The sequence below is a fragment of the Triticum urartu genome, chromosome 5, assembly GCF_003073215.2.
Source record: "Triticum urartu cultivar G1812 chromosome 5, Tu2.1, whole genome shotgun sequence".
Lineage (NCBI taxonomy): Eukaryota > Viridiplantae > Streptophyta > Magnoliopsida > Poales > Poaceae > Triticum > Triticum urartu.
This window is the reverse complement of record NC_053026.1, coordinates 540,530,072-540,552,619: the sequence shown is the minus strand read 5'-3', so window position 1 is coordinate 540,552,619 and position 22,548 is coordinate 540,530,072. Positions and strand designations below refer to the sequence as shown.

Here is a 22,548-nt window from a genome sequence, read left to right as displayed (position 1 = left end):
CTGAAAGCGTAAATTCATGAAAAGAAGTGTATTGTGACGGTGAACCCACGAAGTCAATCCGTGCTTTATTATTAAAATTAATGTACTGTGCGTTGCACCGGGCGAAAAAAGGGGCACCACCTACTTTATGTGTCATTGTGCATCATTTTTTATATCCAATTTTAATAAATGTCGATGAAAAGTTGAATGTGAAAATTTCCTAATTTTTAATAAAAGTTGACACTTACATAAAAATTGGAACACTTTCTCAAGAAGAGTTAACGTTTTTTATGAAATTGGAACATTTCTCTGAAAAAGAACATTTTTAATAGATGTTTTTCTTAAAAGAACGTTCTTCAGGAATAGGAATGTTTTGTTTTTTGAGGGGTAAAAACATTTCTCTCAAAAATATATATTTCAGAATGTTTTGTTTTTTGAAAAAATATATTTTATTTGCAATTTTTCTTTGCACTATTTGGGCTTGGCCCAAACATAAGGAGTTGGCCTACACAAACAAGAAGACACACCATCGTTGCTAGACGAACTGCACACACTATCTCTATTCACGTTCCCCATTTCACTATCCCTAGTAAATGTTGCCGCCAGCCGCCATATCGCGCGCTGCTCTCCACCAGCATAGATCGCCGTTTTCTTCTGTGGCGAATCCCCGGCGACGCCTTGCCATGTTGCCTCGTTGTTCTAGATCGACACCGTTTGTTCGGGTCTCTGGTTTGGCGTCGACCTAGACGAGGTTCTGCCTCTGTGTGATGCAATGGTCGGCCTGGATTGAGCAAAAAATACTTGTGCGTTGCAACGATTAAACAAATCCTTACACACATTTAGCACTATATTGTGCTATCATTTCTCTTTTTCATCATCGGGGGCCATGTTGTCCACCTATTCACAACAAACGTGATCAAGCTCAACCGTCCATGTCATCTAGAGTCGAAACAATGGTTCATCTTCAACTCCGACACCACGCACACACGTCATCCAACACAGTACGGCGTAGCCGAACCGGAGCAAGTCCACACCCACCCACAGGCATCGCCAGAGAAGTACATCGCCTTGGGCATGGTGGTCATCGAGGCATTCTTGCCGTCCGAGCACACTGGCCCAGATCAATTCTGTCGGCGAGAATTCTCGTAACTAAAATCAATAGAAAGGATAGCTGGATGAATTGTTTTGTTGGAAATCAAACACGCTCCAACCAGAAAAGATAGGTCAGCTAATAGCTAGCTTTGTGGTACATTGCAACTTGCAAGCTATCGTACTGAAAAAATGAATATATTCTGAAATCTGCATCCACGGGGGAGATAAAACTTGCTAACCAGCACAACACATCATTTTTTATGACTAAAGGGCCAGCAACCGAGGAGGAACAATCTTGTTTGTGCTTAATGATGGTTCCTGAACTTCATGGAGCAAATTGATGAGGTGTTGATTGCTGGATTTGGTCTAAAGAGGCACGCCGTGGGAGATATCCCTGGTGTCCAAGTTCAAGGTTGTCATGGTATCTGGTGTCAGGTTCAGGCAACCATCATTAGGCACAAACAAGATTGTTCCTCCTCAGTTGTTTGCTTTCTCTTAACAGTTGTCAGCAATCTTTGCCATGTGGTTGGCGTTGCAGTACATGCCTAGACGCAGGGTGTGAAGCACCTCCCTGTCTGGATGCTCCTGGACAGAATGAATGGTAAACATAGTTTACGCTGCAAATAAGACTAAACAAGGATCAAACAATATTTTCTCATGTTGATGAAGCGCTGAGGGATATAAATTCTGGGCACCATAATTTCTTTCCTTATTTGATTTACCATTCATCTTAAAACATGATAAATTTGACGTTATAGTAAAAATAAAGCATAGTATAAATTGCAAACTTGTAATGGGAAGAAAAATAAAAAAGTTTCTTCAGTTTTTGGACAACTTTCTCACATTTCCTCTGGACCTTGCTATCTAATATTTTATTTCAAGTACAATTCAGACACATGAAACATCATGCAGTTCATTCACAAATTTTACTTCAGAAATTATTTGAAAATAAAATGTGCCTCGGCTGATGCAAAAAGTGAAATGTCTGAAAATATAACTTCATAGATTATAGCGTCAATATAAAAATTACATCCCAATAACTTTTTGAAACACATAACAGTACCAGAAAAATCAGATCGTTCCTTCTAGGAAGGTGATATTCGTGCCCTTCTTCCGCCCCAGCTTCACATCGACCGTCGAGATCTCCTCCACCGTGATCGTCTTTCTACACATAGCCAACATGAGCAAGTAGCGTTTAGTGTTTATTTTAGCAACCAAAATCAGTTTCTTATTTTATTAAAGACATGCATCAAAATTGACAGTAAATAATCCAGAGACCGAGTAGGCTAAAATAAGAACCGTCCAAATCAATAAGACATGGCTGAACTATTTGATTGAAGTAACAAAGATATTGTAGTGCAAATAATCTAGCTTTAGAATAGATAATGAACGATGGTGACTGCCGCTGTAGTCTACTAAAGAAATCAAACAGACCCAACCGGTCAACTACAAATTTCTCAGGATTAATCTTTGGAACACATGTACCGCATACTGAGGTTAAATAATTCAGAATGATTGAGTGAGCTAAAATCTGAAGACGGCTTAAGATTATTGAAAACTGCCCAAATCAATAATACAACTAAATTGTCAGATGGAACCAAAAGGAAATTGTATTTGTCAAGTTTAATCTGGACCAACTAAGACAGTCTTCAATATTCAAGAATGTATCAGATCTTGATTCTTAATCAGCGATAACAAATGACCACATGCATACAACAGAGGGAAGGAGAAGATACTCACATGTGTACCCACTTGAATTTCCTGCAAGTAAGAAAGGGTAGGTAACAGAATTACAGCAGAAGGATTCAAATGGATGAACTGAGCGGTGAAATATTCCTGGTTATTGTCAATCACAACATCGACCAGAATAGGCGGCGAGGTTGAGACTCAGGGGGGTTGGGAGCAGCAGGGCGGCAGGGCTGGTTTCTTGGATGGGCCGCTCGGTGTGGCTGTCGAGGAGTAGAGGCCATATCTTAGAACATGTGAAGGGCAGGGAGCTAGCAAGGAGACGAAGGCGAGATGAATCGGCCGCTCGCTGCTACCGAGTCGCCGCCGTCGCCTACCTGTACTCGGAGCCGCCGCTGCCACCGGCTGACTGCTCTCTCCTTGTCAACCCCCTCCTCCTCTCCCGGTTAGGCGTCTAGATATGGGTGGGCGAGGGAGGGAGCGGCGAGGATGGTGGTGGTAGATGGCCGCAGCGGCGAGGGGAGGGGGGGTCCGACCTGCCACCGGCCGCCTCCGGTGCGAGGCGAGGCGAGTCGGGTGGAGGGTTGGCCTGCTTCCGGCCGCCTCCGGTGCGAGGCGAGGCTAGTTGGGCGCGGGGTGGCCTGCCGCTGGTGAGGCGAAGCCGTCGGGGAGATGTGCATGTGCGAGAGGATGCGGGCGACCCTTTTTTCACGGGAACCGTTATTTTACTTAGGGACGTGACTGCGGGTTAATTCCTAAAAAGCACAGGGATCTTTGTATAAAAACGCCGCGACGGTGAACCTGTAGACTCAATCCGTGCTTTATATATATATATATATATATATATATATATATATATATATAGGGAGAGATAGATGAATCTGAGATTGTGTGATGCATATCGTATAATCATACCCACGGATACTTGAGGTGACATTGAAGTATCTAGGTGACATTAGGGTTTTGGTTGATTTGTGTCTTAAGATGTTACTCTAGTACGAACTCTAGGATTGTTTGTGACACTTATAGGAATAGCCCAACGGATTGATTGGAAAGAATAACTTTGAGGTGGTTTCGTACCCTACCATAATCTCTTCGTTTGTTCTGCACTATTAGTGGCTTTGGAGTGACTCTTTGTTGCATGTTGAGGGATAGCGATATGATCCAATTATGTTATTATTGTTGAGAGAACTTGCACTAGTGAAAGTATGAACCCTAGGCCCTGTTTCAACGCATTGCAATACCGTTTGTGCTCACTTTTTTCATTAGTTACCTTGTTGTTTTTATATTTTCAGATTACAAAAACCTTTATCTACCATCCATATTGCACTTGTATCAACATCTCTTCGCTAAACTAGTGCACCTATACAATTTACCATTGTATTGGGTGTGTTGGGGACACAAGAGACTCTTTGTTATTTGGTTGTAGGGTTGCTTGAGAGAGACCATCTGCATCCTACGCCTCCCACAGATTGATAAACCTTAGGTCATCCACTTAAGGGAAATTTGCTACTGTCCTACAAACCTCTACACTTGGAGGCCTAACAATATCTATAAGAAGAAGGTTGTGTAGTAGACATCAACGTATCAGGGTTGTGCATGATAAATACTTTGTGTTAAGAAGATGGATCGAGACAAGGCTATATAATTTTGTAGGGATAACGTTCTTTAGCTTTGATATTTTAAAGACATGATTGTTTGTTGGGATGCCTGAGTTTTCATGTCTTTATGTCAAATTATAGACTATTGCTTTGAATCATTCAGATCCTATTATTCATGCCACAAAAGAGAGATTACATGATGAATATGATAGGTAGCATTCCACATCAGAAGTTCTGTTTTTACCATTTACCTACTCGAGGACGAGCATGAATTAAGCTTGGGGATGTTTGATACGTCTCCAACATATTTATATTTTTTGATTGTTCCATGCTATTATATTATGACTCTTGGATGTTTATTATGCAATTATATATAATTTTTTGGGACTAACCTATTAACCTAGTGCCCAATGTCAGTTGCTATTTTTTTGCTTGTTTTTGGCTTTTCGGGAAATCAATATCAAACAGAGTCCAAATGGAGCAAAACTTTGGATTTTTTTCGGGACCAGAAGAGACCCTAGAAGGTTTGGGGGAAGACCTAATGAGCCACGAGGGAGCGACAAGCTCGGGAGGCGTGCCCCAGGGGGTGCCCCCGGGCTTGTGGGCCCCTAGTGGCACCTATTGACCTAATTCCACCTTTATAAATTCTCAAATATTACCCATACATCTAAGAGCCACTTGAAATACTTTTTTCGCCACCGTAATTTTCTGTTCTCGCGAGATTCCAGCTGGAGGCATTTTCCGGCACTCTGATGGAGGGGGAATCAACCACGGAGGGGCTCTACATCAACCTTGCTGCCCTTCAGGTGATGTGTGAGTAGTTTACCACAGACCCACAGGTCCATAGATAGTAGCTAGATGGCTTCCTCTCTCTCTCTCTCTTTGATCTTCAATAAATGTTCTCCTTGATGTTCTTGGAGATCTATTCGATGTAATCCTTTTTTGCTGTGTGTTTGTTGGTATCCGGTGAATTGTGAGTTTATGATCAAATTATTCATGAATATTATTTGAGTCATCTCTGAACTCTTTTATGCATAATTATTACAACTTTGTATTTCTCTCTGATCTATTGATTTGGTTTGGCTAACTAGATTGATTTATCTTACAATGGGAGAGGTTCTTTGTGATGGGTTCGGTCTTGCGATGATCTATATCCCAGTGATAGAAGGGGACAAGATACGTATTTGTATTTTTGCCATTAAGGGTAAAATGATGGGGTTTATTCATATTGATTGAGTTTACTTTATCTACATCATGTCATCTTGCTTAAGGCGTTACTTCGTTCTTTATAAACTTAATAGTCTAGATGCATGCTGGATAGCTGTCGATTTGTAGAGTAATAATAGTAGATGCAGGAAGGAGTCGGTCTACTTGTCTCAGACGTGATACCTATATACATGATCATTGCCTTGGATATCATCATGATTATTCGTGTTTCTATAAATTGTCCAACAGTAATTTGTTTACCCACCGTATGCTATTTTTAAGAGAGAAGCCTCTAGTGTCTATGCCCCCGGGTCTATTTTAATCATATATAAAAATCCAAAAATACCATGCTGTAATTTATTTACCTTTATTTTTATTTTGTGTTTTTTATCTACCTATCACTACGATATTTAATCCTTGCAATTAACTGCCGAGGGATTGACAACCCCTTGTTTGCATTGGGTGCAAGTATTTGTTATTTTGTGTGTAGGTGCTGTTCATGAGGTGTTGCGTGGTTCTCCTACTAGATTGATAACCTTGGTTCTTAACTGAGGGAAATAATTATCTCTATACTACTGCATCACCCTCTCCTCTTTGAGGAAATCCCAACGTAGCTCACAAGTAGCATGTCTCCATTAATGAAAGTAAATAAAGAACTGATAGGTTGAGAGCTAAGCGAGAATCCCTAGAAAAGGCTATTTCGCCCGATTTTATCGTAATCATGATGGAGATATTAAATTGATTAGTGTCTCACCCATTGAATCTTTATTTAGTAATATAAAACTTGATGAAAAATGATTGAAGAAGAGTCAACTTTAGCTACAAGGCGTCCCAACTATTCAGAGGGTGACAATCTTAATGATAAAAGTGGGTGTGGAGAGGTCAAAATTTTAACTAGTGATGTGCCCACTACTTTGGATTACAAGGACTTTAATTAGGATAGTTGTTCTTTAATTGAGTGTATTTCCTTGTTACAATCCATAATAAATTCATCCAATGCTTATGAACAAAATAAAGCTTTTACTAAACATATCGTAGAAGCTATGATAAAAGTTTTGAAGAAAAACTAGATTTGGAAGTTTCAATACCTAGGAAGTTTCATGATGAATGGGAACCTACTATGAAAATAAAAATTAAATATTATCAATGTAATGCTTTATGTGACTTGGGTGCTAGCGTTTCCACTATACCAAAATCTTTATGTAGTGTGTCGAGCCTTAATGATTTGGATGAATGTTCCCTTAATTTTCACTTAGCGGCTTCAACTATTAAGAAACCATTGGGTAGAATAAATGATTTGCTTATTCCTGCTAATAGAAATTTATGTGCCTGTGGATTTGATTGTGCTTGATATTGAATGCAATATGTCTTGTCCAATAATACTTGGTAGGGCTTTCCTACGAACCATAAGTGCTATTATTGATATGAAAGAAGGTAATATAAGATTTCAATTTCCATTAAATAAAGGAATGGAAAAATTCCCTAGAAAGAGATAATTCACCATATGAATCTATTATGAAAACTAAGGATGGAAATACTTGAAACTATGGTATGAAAACTAAGGATGCCAATACTTGAGTCTTGAAACTATGCATTACGCCTAGCTAGGAGCATATTGTTGGGAGGCAACCCAATAGTTATCTTTAGTTTTCCTTTTGTTTTTTGTTTTTTCTGTTCACACAATTATGCTATTGTTATGATTGTGTTTTTTGTGTTTTAATTAGTGTTTGTGCCAAGTAAAGCCTTTGGGATGATTTGGTTGATAGTTGACTTGATTTTGTGAAAAACATAAACTTTTGTGCCCAGTAGTAGAATTGTTTAAATTCACTGGAACGTGATAGAATTCTGATTTTTTACACATGATTGATATACAAATTTCCCACGTTTTCCTAATTATTCAGAATTTTTTGATTACATAAGTATTGCATTTGTTCAGATCATTACATACTGTTCTGTTTTTGATAAATTTGGTTTTCGTTGCATAGTTTGCTTGTTTTAACGAATCTATGGATTGTATCGGGGGTATAAGTCATGAAGGAGTTATAATACAGTAGGTATTATGCAATAATAAAATATGAATGGGTTGATAACAATACCTAAAGTTTATGATTTGCTTGTTATACTAACAGATCTCACGAGGTTTCTGTTGATTTTTGTGTGCTGAAGTTTTCATGTTTTGGGTGAGACCACGATGAATTAAGGAATAAGGAGCAGCATGACCCTAAGCTTGGGGATGCCCAAGTCACCCCAATGTAATATTCAAGGATACCCAAGCGTCTAAGTTTGGGGATGCCCCGGATGGCATCCCCCTCTTTTGTCTACAAACCAAAGTTATTGTTGACATGGTATGTTGGTCTCTGATGTTGAAGTTTACTTCTCAATTTCAAAATCAAAGTTCAGCCTAGATTTGATATATCTATATTGCTAAATTACAAATAGAGGGGTAATATCAACACCTCAAACAAAATGGTGAGTGCAACAATCATCCACTCTTCCATCCTCTCAACCAAACACACAAATGGCTATCCCTAGCCACCTCTATCCTCTGTACCAAACAAAATAAATTATTCATCTAACTCACCCAATCCCTCACAACCGAACGATAAAAAATGGTTATCCCCAACCAGAGGTGGAGCTATAGTGTTAGGCTGGGGTCAATTGATCCCGGCGACCTTGGCTCCAACCCTTTGTACATATAGCCTAGTTAAACAATGATACTAGTGAAGAAACAAATTGACCATAGCCCAGGTGCGTCTAGGCACATTGCTACAAGCCCACAACATACAACACACTACTTTGTGTAAATCCATAAGATAGCATAATGCAACACACAATCCATCACTGAGTCATTAACTTGTTGGATCGGCTTGATCACTCGTCTGTTCGCTAGCGAGGATCGGCTGGATCGCTCATCTCCTTGGATAGAAAACGTATATCCTCCTCTGCTCACCACTTCGGAACCGTCACCGCCCCTAATCACCTCTTCGCATTAATCTCCGCCACCCCCAAATCGTCACTCCTCTCTTCTTCCAATCAACGACTTCCTCTGCAATTCCAATTTGTAAGTGACACTAAAGTTGATTTATCCATGTAATTGATCTAAAGGAGCAAGAGATTTAATGTGCTAATTCCTAAATTTTTATTTTCCTATTATCTTAGGGTTTTAGCCATATATTACTGCTACACTTTATCTTTTAGGGATACATTAATGTTACTTGTCCCCGTTGATCCCAGTGACCTTTTTTCCTGGATTTGCCCTTGTCCCCAACCACATGGTTAAGGATAGCCTTAGCACGATATGGAACAAACACCACCTCAAATGTGTCAGTGTAGCTTGCAAAGGAGCCTGCCATCCGAGGAGAAAAGGCAAGCAGAGAGAGGGGGAGAGAGAAAGAGGGGGGAGATGTGGTCGCATAGGCAAAGCTCATCCATCCATTGTGGCTCATGTCACAAGGCTACTTATGTGTTGGATGAATGTGAAATTAAACGGTGCTTCTGATGGGAAACATAGCATGCAATTTCAAAAAAATTCCTATTCTCACGCAAGATCTATTTAGGAGATGCATAGCAACGAGAGGGGAAAATGTGTCCATGTACCCTCGTAGACCGAAAGCAGAATCGTTTGACAACGCGGTTGATGTAGTCGAACTTCTTCTAGCTCCGACCGATCAAGTATCGAATGTACGACACCTCTGAGTTCTACACACGTTTAGCTCGATGACATCCCTCGCCTTCTTGATCCAGCAAGGTGTTGAGGAAGTAGATGAGTTCCGTCAGCATGACGGCGTGGTGATAGTGATGGTGAAGTGATTATCGCAGGGCTTCGCCTAAGCACCACAAAACTATGACCGAGGGTGTAAACTGTGGAGGGGGGCGCCGCACACGACTAACGATTGTTGTTGTGTGTTCTAGGCGCCCCCTCCCCACATATATATAGGTGGAGGGGAGGGGAGTAGCCATGGGGCGCCCCAAGTAGGAGGAATCCTACTTGAGGACCTTCCCCAATTCGGCCTCCCCCCTTCCTTTTTTTGGAGAGAAAAGGGAAGGGGGAATGAGAGAAGGAAGGGGGTCGAACTCCTTCTCCTCCTTCTCCAATTCGGCCACATGCCTAAGGGGGGCGCGCCACCGCTTGTGGGATGGTGTGCTCCCATCTTATGCCCCATATCTCCCCCATGGGGGTTCCAGTAACCCCCCAGGTACTCAAATAAATACCCGATACTATCCGAAACACTTCCTCTGAATACTATCATCCTATATATCAATATTTACCTCTTGACCATTACGAGACTCCTCGTCATGTCCGTGTTCTCATCCGGAAATCCGAACAACATTAGGTCACCAAATCACATAACTCATATAATACTAAATCGTCATCGAACATTAAGCGTGCGGACCCTACGGGTTCAAGAACTATGTAGACATGACCGATACACCTCTTATTGTTGGGGAACACAATATTTCAAAAAAATTCCTACGATCACTCAAGATCTATCTAGGAGATGCATAGCAATGAGAGGGGAGAGTGTGTCTACGTACCCTCGTAGACCGAAAGCGGAAGCGTTAAGTAACGCGGTTGATGTAGTCGAACGTCTTCGCGATCCAACCGATCAAGTACCGAATGCACGACACCTCCACGATCTGCACATGTTCAGTTGGGTGACATCCCTCGTACTCTTGATCTAGCTGAGGCCGAGGGTGATTTGTGTCAGCACGACGGCGTGTTGACGGTGATGATGAAGTTACCAACGCAGGGCTTCGCCTAAGAACTACGACAATATGACCGAGGTGGAAAAGTGTGGAGGGGGGCACCGCACACGGCTAAAGATCAACTTTTGTGTCTATGGGGTGCCCCCTCCCCCGTATATAAAGGAGGGGAGGAGGAGGCCGACAGGCCACAAGGGGCGCACCAAGGGGGTTGGAATCCTACTCCTAGTAGGAGTAGGTTCCCCCTTTCCCTACAAAAAAAGACACATCCGTGACATTTTGGGCCGAACGAAATTTTTTTCTGTCATACATATGACACTTCTATGACGATAATTGTGACAAAACCCGGTATCATCATAGATGTGGTGGGCTCCTACTTCCATGACAAAAAATCATGACAGAAAATGGGCTTTTCGTCCTGGGCGGGCCGGAGACGCAGCTGCATGACATTCTTTGGGCCGTCCATGATGGAAAAAACCGTGGTAGAAGCGAGGGGGGGGGGGATTTCGGGGAGTTCCCGGTTACGGTGGGAGGTCAGGGGCCGAGCGATGCACGCTTCTCTCGTACACGTACGCGCGTGTGTGCGAGGCGTTGGCTCTAACTGAACCCAAGCGAGGCGTTGGGCTCTAACTGAACCCGAGTGATTGCACTATAGGCTATGCGTTACTGAACCCGAGCGATCGATCGATGGCTGTTAACTGAACCCGATCGAGCGATTCCTTCGCTACTGCTGCTAACTGAAGCCGATCGATGCTGCCTCTGGATGAACAGTGAGTGTTGCGTGGGGGAGGGGGGGTGGGTTGGATGAACAGTTCCCGGTGGGAGTGGATGAACAGGACCCCATGGTGTTGCCTCTGGATGAACAGGACCCCGATCGATCGAGCTGGTTGGGGCTGGATGAACAGGACCCCGTGGAGGGCTGGATGAACAGGACCACCCCGTGGAGGGCAGGATGAACAGTAGACGGTGGAGGGCAGGATGAACAGTAGCCCGTGGAGGGGTGGTTGAATAGGAGCCTGTGGAGAGGGTTGGTTGAACAGTAGCCGATGGAGTAGCGCGCGGTGGAGGCTGGATGAACAGGAGCCCGTGGATGAACAGTCGCAAGTGGAGGCTGGAGGAGGTCGACGGTGGAGATGAACAGTATCCCGTGGAGTCCCGTTTTGTGGTACGCCACACCCCTCCCGATGAACAAGACCCCCGTTTCGACCGTAGCGCTCCAACACAAGTCCGTTTCCTCCGTTTTGCGGTACGCCACACCCTTCCCGATGAACAGGACCCCCGTTTCAACCGTAGGAGGTTCGTTTCCTCCGTTTTGTGGTATGCCAGACCCCTCCCGATCAACAGGATCCCGTTTCGAACGTGGCCGGTCGAACACAAGGCCGTTTCCTCCGTTCTGCGGTACGTCGGGCTTCGTTTCCATCGCCTGTTCGGTCCATGCCCTCCCGATGAACACGACGCGTTCTGTTGCCTCCCCATGAACATGACGCATTCCGTTGCCTCCCCATGAACACGACGCATTCCGTTGCCTCCCCATGAACACGACGACGACGCTGTTTCTCCGTTCCAACCCAGCCATGTACACGAGCCCTGGCCGTACGTATGCGCGAGTAGGCGTTCGAGACCCCACTCGTATGTACACATACGTGGCCGTATTTTCTTTCTTGCACCCTGGCCGCCTCTACTACGACACGTGCGTGCCTCTACATCCACCAGTATATATGTACGTACACGTTCACGACCAGAATGACAACGCTACGTACGCTTTGACCAGGTGGGTCCCGACTGTCAGGCACTTCCTTGCGTGCGAAGAGGTAGCTGGTGGGTCCCAGCAGTCAGGGGCAAACGTTTTTTTCGCGAAATACGATGGCCCGTCCGGTGGGTCCCTGTTGTTAGGTGGAGGAATAATTATTTTGCACGTAATAAGGAGGCACTTCCTTGTTGCGGCCATGTACCCAGCTGTCAGCCTTTCCACATACAGTCCACGTCTGATGGAAGCCGTTCCTTGACCATGTTGACCACGCCGCGCTGAGAGCACCAGGGTGGTGGACGACGGCGAGGCCTAGGAAGGGGACGATGCGGAGCCGGGGAAGACGCGGCAGTGGATGCCCACGCGTAGAGGAGTACGAGGGTTCATTGGTTCGCTGCGGTGTGAGGCTGTCGTCGCCGCAAAATAATAGGGGGTGTGGGTGAGTAAAGGGATGGCCTGGCCAGCGGTGGGAGTAGTAGGGGCGATGAGGCCTCCGCCGCATCGCAGCCGGCCACGGGAGGCAGGAGCACAAGGCACGACCGACGCTGGTTTGGGCAGCTGGAGCAAGAAGACCAGAGGTTGAAGAAGCACTACGGCCGTTGGATGGACATCGTACGGTCACTGGAGCTAGAATCGTGCATATTGACTAAGTTGACAAAGCCCTCCGTCCCCGTCAACTTAGTAGGCCCACAAGTCAGCCTGCCACTATACTGGGTCCCAGCTAACAGGGGGAGTATTCATTTTTTTGTGCGTAATAAGGAGGCACTTCCTTGCATGCGAAGATATAGCTGGTGGGTCCGAGCTGTCAGCGGCGGTAATGTTTTTTTCGCGAAATACAGAGGCCCTTTCGGTGGGTCCCTGATGTTAGGTGGAGGAATTATTATTTTGCGCGTAATAAGGAGGCATTTCCTTGCGTGCGGCCATGGACCCAACTGTCAGCCTCTCCACGTAAAGTCCACTTCAGATGCATGTCGGTCGTTGACCATGTTGACCAGGCCGCGCCGAGAGCACCAGGACGGTGGACGACGGCGAGGCCTAGGAAGGGAATGACAGGAGGCATAGAAGACTCGGCAGTTGTTTCCCACACGGAGGGGAGTACGACTGTACGAGGGTTTACTGGTTCGTCTGCCATCGCCGGAGAATAACAGCAGGTGTGGGTGAGTAGAGGGATGGCTAGGCCAGCGATGGGAGTACGGTGGTGCGGTGAGGCCTGCGCGACAGCAGAGCCGGCCGAGGAGAGGAGGGAGCAGGCAGTCCCGCCGGCGCCTGTTTGAGAGGCTGGAGTAGGAAGAGCAGAGATTGAAGAAGCACGACGGCCGTTGGATGGCCATCCAACAGTCACTGCTTGTGCGTCAACCTTTTTTTAGGAAAGCCTCAAATCTGTGGAAAACATCATACAGCCCATCTGCCATTATTTCTAATAATTTACAGCCCATTTGCTAATTATTAAGGTTTTTTTGGAGCCCATATTCTTTTTGTTAGCATTACAACCCATATTGTGGCCACGGTTAAAAAATTATATGAAAATTTGCATATTTCGGTGCGGTCCGAACTGTTTTTAATCCTGAAATTTCAACTCACATTCAAACTAATTTTAAAAATAAATGTATATCAATATAAAATCCAACAAATTCTCCACGCATAAAAATTAATGTAATTTCAAATCTCAAAATGAAAAAAAAGATATTTGAAACTAATTGCCGGTTTGATGTGTTTTAAAAATGTACAACCCATTTCTCATTACTGATGGGCCATTTTCTCGGCCAGCCGAATGAAAGCTCTCCTCGTCTTGAAAGATTTGCAGCCCAATAGGCCTGACAAAGCGACTTACTTGGCAAATCACAAAAAAACTGGGCTGTGGCCGTGGACTCAGCTGTCAGCCTCTCCATGTACAATACGCTTCCGATGGAATGCCGTTGACCACGTTGACCATGCCGTGCCGAGAGCACCAAGGCGATGGACGACGGCGAGGCCTAGGAAGGGGACGACGCGGAGCCGGGGAAGACACGGCAGTGGATTCCCACACGGAGAGGAGTATGAGGGTTCACTGGTTCGACTACGGTGTGAGGCTGCCGTCGCCGCAGGGCCTGGCTAGCGGTGGGAGTAGTAGGGGGCGATGAGGCCTCATTGGTAGCACAGCCGGCCACTGGAGGCAGGAGCAAGCGGTCTCCCCGGCACTGGTTTGGGCGGCTGGTGCAAAAAGAGCAGGGATTGAAGAAGCAGCAGGACCGTTCGATTCAAATCCAACGGTTACTGTTGCTAGAATCGTTTGTTGACTAAGTTGACAAGCCCTGCGTACACGTCAACTTAGTAGGCCCACAGGTCAGCCTCCCAACCGGTGCACCCCAGATGTCAGTGGGAGGAATCATTTTTTTGCGTAATAAGGAGGCAGTTGATTGCGTGCGGCCAGGCCAGCGGAGGGAGTAGGGTGGGCCGGGGAAGCCTGCGCGGCATCACAGCGGGCCACAAGAGGAGGGAGCGGGCAGTCCCGCCGGTGCTAGTTTAGGTGGCTGGAGCAGGAAGATCAGAGATTGAAGAAGCACGTCGGCCGTTGGATGGACATCCAACACTAACTGTTGCTAGAATCATGTGTTCACTAACAAAGCCTTGCGTAAGCAAGTCATTCTCGAAATCTGTGGCGTGTACAACCCATTTGCTATTATTTTTACAATTTTTACTCATTTTCTAATTCATATGGAATTTATTGCAGCCCGTTTTCCATTTTTAGAATTGCTGGCCATTTTCTAGTTAGTACCAGGGTCAAAAAATTAACTAAATATGTGGGAAATTTTGAAAATTCACAAATTTTTGCTGGGGAACGAAATATTCTTAATCCAAAAATTAATAGCCATACTAAAACAAATTTAAAAATAAATTAGTACTATGTCATGTTAAATCCAATGAAATACGTATAAGATATCAATGAAAAACAAAAACAAAAAAAGAAACTTATATCCCATTTGCTATAAATTTTTTGGAATTTTCAACCCCTTTTGATATTACTTTTAACAGACATTGACCATACTCTTAAGCCAGGCCGGAATGCATCCCTCCTCGTCTTGAAAGATTTGCAGCCCAGTAATTCGGAGAAAACAAATAGGCCTAGCTTGGGTATTCTTCAAAAAGAAATACTGGGCTACCTATTTTCCCAAAGAACTGGTGCATGAGCATTTAGCTTTATTTATTTATTTATTTACTTATTTATGTTTAGGGGACCATGAGCATGTACCTGGGCCGGATTCATGTGAGAGCCTCCCTTCCAGTTAATTATGGGCTTCTCTATTGGGCCTTCATCAGTGGGGTGCATGTTATCAACAAGTGGAAAATGTGTTCCGAGTTTCAAAAAAAATGTGTTCCGTACGATAAATAGTATGCGCTATGTACGGTACGGGGCACTAAAGGATCGAACCGTGCAACGACTTCCAAAACATTGTGTTTGTCGTTCTAACAACACATTTATTCAACCAACAGACGAAATATACTACTGATTGTACATTGAAAACAACAGCAACAACAACCAGGGCTGGGGGTGCAACAGAAGAAGTAAGCAGGCCAGAAGAGTGAAGAAGCAGCTGTCTCTTCCAAACCAAACATCAGCCATCATTACAAAAGGGCTACCAAAAAAGAACAAGTGTATGCATCAAACTAAATAAAGATCCTACTACACCAAGTGTACGCATCTAACTAACTGGCTCAGTTAGACGATACTATTTTTTTTTCTGAAATGGAGGCAAAAGAATTGCCTCGTTGATTAATTAAGAAGAAGAGAATTGCCCGGTTAATCTATGGAAAACTGGGCTAAAACTGAAGACGTTACTATTTATTGAGCTGCAGTGGAGTCGCAGATGGAGAGGAGTGGGAAACTTCACTAGTTCGGGTGCACGGTAGCACAGCCGTGGTGCCGCCCACGGGAGACAGGAGCAAGAACAGAGGTTGAAGAAGGAGCACGGCTATTGGATTAACATCCAACGGTCCAGCTGCTAGAATCATTTGTTGATTAAGTTGACAAAGCCGTGCGTACACGTCCGCTTAGTAGGCCCACAAGTCAGTCACCAAATCTGACGGGTCCCAGCTGTTAACGGGATGAATAATTTTTTTCGTAAAACAAGGAGGCACTTCCTTCCGTGCGAAGATACAGCCGGTGGGTCCCAGCTGTCAGGTGGAGGAAACATTATTTTCAGCTTAATAAGGAGGAACTTTCCTTGCGTGCGACCATGGACCTCGTGGGTCCTAGCCGTCAGGCTCTCCACGTAAAGTCCTCTTCCGATGACTCTCGTTTGTTGACCACACCGCACCGAACGCAGCGAGGCGGTGGACGACGGCGAGGCCCCGGACAGGAACGACTCGGAGATGGTAAAACACGGCAGTGGAGTCGCAGATTGAGAGGAGGAGAAGGGTTATAACTGGTTCTGTTGCGGCGTGGGGCTGTAGTCTATGGAGAATAACAGGAGGTGTGAGGGGTGGAGGGATAGCCTGGCCAGCGGTGGGGTAGCGCTTCGCAGCGATGCGTGCTAAGCAGAGCCGCTAGCCGCCGGAGGCCGGACCAGGCGGTCCCGGCGACGCTGGAGGAAGAAGACGAGAGATTTAAGGTGTATGCCGGCCGTTGGATATAAATCCAATGGCTGTGGATGACACAATCATTTGTTGACCAAGTTGACAACGCCCTGCGTAGGCTTCGACCTATTGGCCCACATGTCAGCCTGCCAAAATGTGGCATATATTTAACCCATGTTTTCTAGAATGTACAGTCCATTTGCTGGGCTGGGTGAACAAATAATTTCGCGTCAATCAGGCCCATTTATATTTTCTAAGAAATCCCAGCCCATTTTCACTTCCTTGAAATACATGTATTAGGTGGGCTCGTTATATATACTCCCTCCGTCCGAAAATACTTGTCATCAAAATGGATAAAAGGGATGTATCTAGATGTATTTTAGTTTTAGATACATCCCTTTTTGTCCATTTTGATGACAAGTATTTTCGGACGGAGGGAGTATAATGTTATGTTAGAAGGAGCAATTAATATCAAAGAATAAACGGGAGAGGCACATTATATATATATATAATTAAGAAATCAGCGATTTATTACTCAAAATAAAAATGAGTGCGTTATTATTAAATTGGTCCTTAAAATCTTCACAAGCTTTTGTATGCAATCACCAGGATTTTCCTTGCCTGTGAATCAAAAACAACCAGGATTTTCCTTGCCAACTTCCGTTAAACATTTACTTTTATAAGTTGGGATGTTTTTATAATGTATATATAAGTCTCTATAAAATATACGATATAGTAATAATACAAATATATATAATGTGGTTAGAAGGGAAAACATAAATTGGACACATCATTACTTTTATAAGAGACCTGCGTTTTATACCCCACAGTAGGCATACTAACAAGTTCACACACAAATACAACAGAAAAGGTAAACATTCATATCAAACTCAGGTTCACAGGACACATTCATATCCATAGCCAACATTCACAATCAACAACTAAAAAGATTCATATATACACAAGCTCAGCATATCTATGCATCCAAATGATTGACAGATCACACGACAATATTCATACATAATTTACAAAAAGATTCAGATATACACATGTTCAGTATGTTTATGCATCCAAATGAATGATATCACAACCAATATGATCCATGGACGAACTTTAATTACCTAGGGTACATACTGGTAAATGGTGTTCAATCGGAGGTACTTCTTGCTAAAATTAGTTCTTGTACGAGTAAACTTTCGAGTACATAAGAGGCAACACAGACAATCTGAACTTTGCTTGTAGGTTTATCCTCAAATAGTGGCCTCGTGCCGAGGGAGGTTTGAGCAACTTGGCCACTACTTTCATCCAACCAGTTTACTGGGTCATCTTGGTCCTGTATCTCGCTAAAATTCTACATTGAAGACGAGAAAGGAGGCGGTTGAGAAAATGAACCACCCAAATTTTTTGTGCAGTTCAACTAAAATGGAGCATCCTTGGCGTAGTTCCATTTAATGTATGATTGGCACAACATGATCCCTGTTTGCACAAGTAGGAACAAGGTGAAACCTTCATTATCTTAGTGAGAAAGGATAGGAAGACATTAGCATATTACTCAACCAGTAGCATCAAATTCATGATGGACAATATGCAAAACATTGCCTCATTGAACAAATGGCAATAAATTGACATGCAAAACAATAGCACTATTATGTCATGACACTAATAATATTCCCTCCCTGCTCCACCACATGATTCACCTCCATAGACAAACATACACACGTACATGATTCAGCATAGGGTCCTACTAAAGATTTGTTTAACTCCAACAGGAAAATTAGGCAGTAATAAATTAGTGGTACTTAAGTACTCCTAATTAATTAAGTGAGACAGCAAAAGTGGAAGGGCTCCCTGGAGGATCGTCTCACATGTAAGGTAGTCGTTGTCGGAGCCCTTGAATGGCCTCGACTGAGGCCTCTGGCTTCAGCAAGATCGCCTTGGCACTGTTTATTCTTCTTCTTCTTCCTCTTCATGCTCTGTTTCTCTTTCTCCTCACCAGTTGGTGAAACCAAGTACATGATTGGCCTTCTAATTCAGAATTGCTTTTGTCAGTGAGGGAGTACAAGTGTACTAGTAAAAAACAACATTATTTTCTCATGGCAGTCGGAAAATAGAGATGAACACATGCATTAAATATCATTCTTAACTAAAGGAAGGTTATGGCGCCAATATGGATGATGAGGATTGGAACACAGATCTCCCTTTGTGCAGTTCCACCAAAATGAACCAACTGTTCCATTCTGACATTCCAGTTAAACAGCACAAAAATCACTTCTTTTAAGAAGAGTTTTGTGCAGTGCACCAAAAGGTCACAACAGCAACCAGGTGAATTGGATATCCCTGTTTGCACAAAAAGGCACAGAGGAAACAGTCAGAGTCTCTAACAATTACAGGCAAAAACATTTGGCTAAACTTGTCATGGCTTATAACAGTGGCATGGCTTCATTTTTACCAGGGACATTAGATTAAGAACAACTAAGGCTGCGTTCCGTTCACAGGTTTGGTGCAGGATTTTCGTAGGCACACAATTCCTACGGTATTCTTTCCCTTCCAATCGTTCGGAACATAGGAAAGGTGAATAGTGTTTCATAGGAAAGCTAGTCTGGTAGTACTGATTCCATAGGATTAGGAACATCCACGCGCTACTCATTTTTTGGGCGGAAGCCCGAGGCAGGCGCTCGCTGCCATGCGTTAGACAGGTTGTTGTGCCATGTTGCTGGAATAAAAAAATCAACCTATGTGTGGTACGTGAGGTGAGGATAAGAGTAGTCACTGTGGAGCTGAATAAACAAATAGCATCTCATACTGCCAAGCATGCTACTCTAAAAAAACAAATCTGTACATTTCGTAGTCCATCTGAACACATTCTCTTGAGAGTTTCCTCCGGTTCGCTGTTCCATAGATTTATACCTACATTCCTTTCCAATTCCTCTATTTTCATCAAGACCTATGTTTTCTGCCCCTTTATTCCGAACGGAGCCTAAATATTTGGTATAAGGGCATGGGAAAGTGGGTGCACCAGCAGTCCAGCACCATGTACGTAAATAGGGGCATAAAGTGGTGATTCATAGTTTGTTGCCCCGAGAAACAAACATCCAAGAAATATATCTAGTTGGTCCCATTTTTGTTCACTCTAGCCACCTACTCCTATGTGTGGATAGCAAATCTAGTCCTGGTCATACCACTGTGTACAGCGTTACCCCTATATTTCCCTTTTCGACCAAGAGACCGGTTGGATGACCAGTGTGTACTACTTTCACCCTCTTTCCTTCCTGTTTGTACCAAGTCCGATGTACATACTAAATTCCCCCACCCCCACTTTATTTCTTGTTTGAACCAAGTACTCCCTCCGTCCGGAATTACTTGTCATCAAAATGGATGTGTCTAGAACTAAAATAGATCTAGATACATCCATTTCAATGACAAGTATTTTCAGACGGAGGGAGTACAAGATTCGACTCCATGAAGTAGCTTTACCTCTAACAATAGAAGAAAAAAAATGTGACTTTGGACCATCCGATCGAGAGGGGCTGAGAGGTAGAAAATGATGCACATGCAGCGACGTAGCGAGCTGGGGAAGTAGAGCTAAGGCGGTTTCGAACGAAGATATACCTGAAGGTCGTCGGGATGTGGATAGGTGGGCGGCGGGAGGATGGATCCGCCCACAGGCAACGACAAAGGGATCGAAGGACCTCCCGCTCCGGTGCTCGGCCAGAGATAACGGTGCGGCCGGCAGGGGTCTCCTCCCTCGCTGTCGACGACGGCCTAAACGCTGCCCCTCCTCCCCTTCACTAGCGGAGGGGGATACGTCCGGATCTGTAACCAGCGGTGAGGATAGAAAGCCAATGTTTTTTGAAGGGATAAAGACAGTGTTACTACCCCTATCTTGTTTAAATCTGGAGAGGATGAGAGTGTGTGAATAGAGCAACCCTAGCAAGCAAGCGCGGAGGCTCCGGCCTATATATACGTAGTGAGCAACCCTAGAAAGCAACCCTAGCAAGCAAGCAACCCCTATCTTCGTCAACTCGTACAAGACCAAGAAATTTGATTACTACAATGCCCTCTCTGCCGGGGTTTCTGATCCACGGGCACCTATGGGACCGGCGGACCGGGTCCCTTTTGGTTCGGCGGGGGGCGGAGGTTGCGCAAAGAGCAGATCGAGGCGAAGCAAGCGGGCGGTTAGTCGTGTGAGGAGTAAATCGAGGCGAAGCACGCGAGCGATTTACCCAGGTTCGGGCCGCACGGATGCGTAAAACCCTACTCCTGCTTTGTGGATTGGTATTGATTTCTAGCTCGGGAGCGAGATCGAGCGTGAGTGTGTGGAAATGCTGAGCCTCGCGGGAGCTCTCGAGATGGCCGACCCCCTCTACGTTGCACACGGGCCTCCTTTTATACTCAAGGGGTTACCGACATAGAGCAACGGGGGCCAAGGGCAAAAATGGAAAGGGTGCCGTGGGTAGGCACAGCTAGGTGCTGTAGTAGGCACAGCTAGCTACTACAGTGTTATCATACCTAACCCTGACGGCAGGGGACAAGGGCATTAAATGCCCGTCTGTGTCGCCTAGACAGCACCGAAAGGGACCGCTAGGGACGCCACCGTCTTGCCACGATGGTTGTCTTGTCAGCGCCTGCGTGCCACCGCACGCCCCTAGCTGCACAGCCTCCTGCCACGTGCGCTCGGGAGGGGCCCCAGAGCGACACGTGGGTGGATGTGCTGGAGCGCGGGCGTGGGGTGGGGGCTTGCCGCGGCAAGCGCCTTGCCGCGGCCGTCGACTTGTCGCTTCCGGGAGCTTGTCGCTCACCGGGCCTTGTTGGGGCGCGTAGCGCACCGTGGCAAGTTCCTTGGAATGCCTCGGACGGCCTTCCCGGCAAGCGCCTCTTGCCGGGGTCTTGGGACGCTTCTGATGGCCTTCCCGGCAAGCTCCTCTTGCCGGGGTCTTGCCTTCTTCCCGGCAAGCTCCCCTTGCCGGGGTCTTGTCTTGAGTACTTTGTTCTTGAATGGTCTTCAGAGGGACCACGGGGAATCTTGGCGGTGACCTGGCAGGCCTTGCCGCGGGATGCTGCGACTGCCCATGCACAAGTTCGGGGTACAAGGGTACCCCTACTCTAGTACACCGACAGGAGCCCCCGGGCCTGGGCCAGACACGGTGCCGAGCGCTGTTGGGCCAGGCCCAAAATAGTGCACGGGCACGCCCGGCCTAGGTCACGCCGAGTCTTTCTCCGCATCCACCGCGCTCTCCCCCCGACGGCATGCATTGAATGCGGCGTCGTGGGGGAGGTCGTGGGGGTTCCTTTTCTCGAAATGCGGAACGTCCGCCCCCTTCCCCCTTTAAGAGCAGGGAAATTGGGGGCAGTTGGCCCATTCGCCCGTTGCCGTTCCCAATCTCGGAAATCTCCGCCGCCCTCTCGCCTCCCCAAAGCAGAGAGAGAGAGCAGCGCTCCGCCCTCCCCCGTCGCCAGCACCACCAACGCTGTCGATCCCCTCCGCTGCTTCCGCCATGGCTCCGAAAGCCGACAGGGGGAAGACCGCGAAGACGACCGAGGCGCAGCGGCTCGCGGCGCTGCGGAGGACGCGGGCTGTTCCCCCCCCCCCAGGCTCGGCGCGACGGAGCTGAAGGCGGACTATTCTCTGTTCTGGTCGGCGGAGACGCGCGCGCATCCGCGCACAAGAGTTCTCCCCGCCGCCGCCTGTAAGACTGTCCCAAATGGGTACGCCTTCTTCGCGTTGTTCTTCTATTGTGGGCTCTGCCCGCCCTTCTCTGATTTCTTCTGCGACGTCATGAACACCTATGGGTTCCACCTCCTCGACTTCACCCCCAACGCCGTTCTGACGATGGCAGTTTTCGCGCATCTCTACGAAAACTTTGTCGGAGTTCTTCCCAATGTAGCCCTCTTCCGCCATTTCTTCACCCCTCGAGTAGAGAGAGGAGAGCCTTTATCCGGTGGGATCGCCTGGATCTCGAGGCCCGGCAAGAAGGAGAC

General features: G+C 45.7%; 1 long non-coding RNA gene across 2 annotated transcripts; it reads right to left on the bottom strand.

The window, feature by feature from the left end:
- Nucleotides 1-1,137: 1,137 nt before the first annotated feature.
- On the bottom strand, nucleotides 1,138-3,447 carry LOC125505941. Of its 2 annotated transcripts, none has more exons than XR_007282557.1 (4): nucleotides 3,135-3,447; nucleotides 2,812-3,020; nucleotides 2,135-2,236; nucleotides 1,138-1,700 (listed from the first exon to the last, which is right to left on the bottom strand). It is a non-coding gene; the product is annotated as an uncharacterized LOC125505941 (long non-coding RNA). The 2 variants fall into 2 exon arrangements; XR_007282558.1 differs by having other exon boundaries at nucleotides 1,138-1,688.
- Between the last annotated feature and the right edge of the window lie 19,101 nt (nucleotides 3,448-22,548).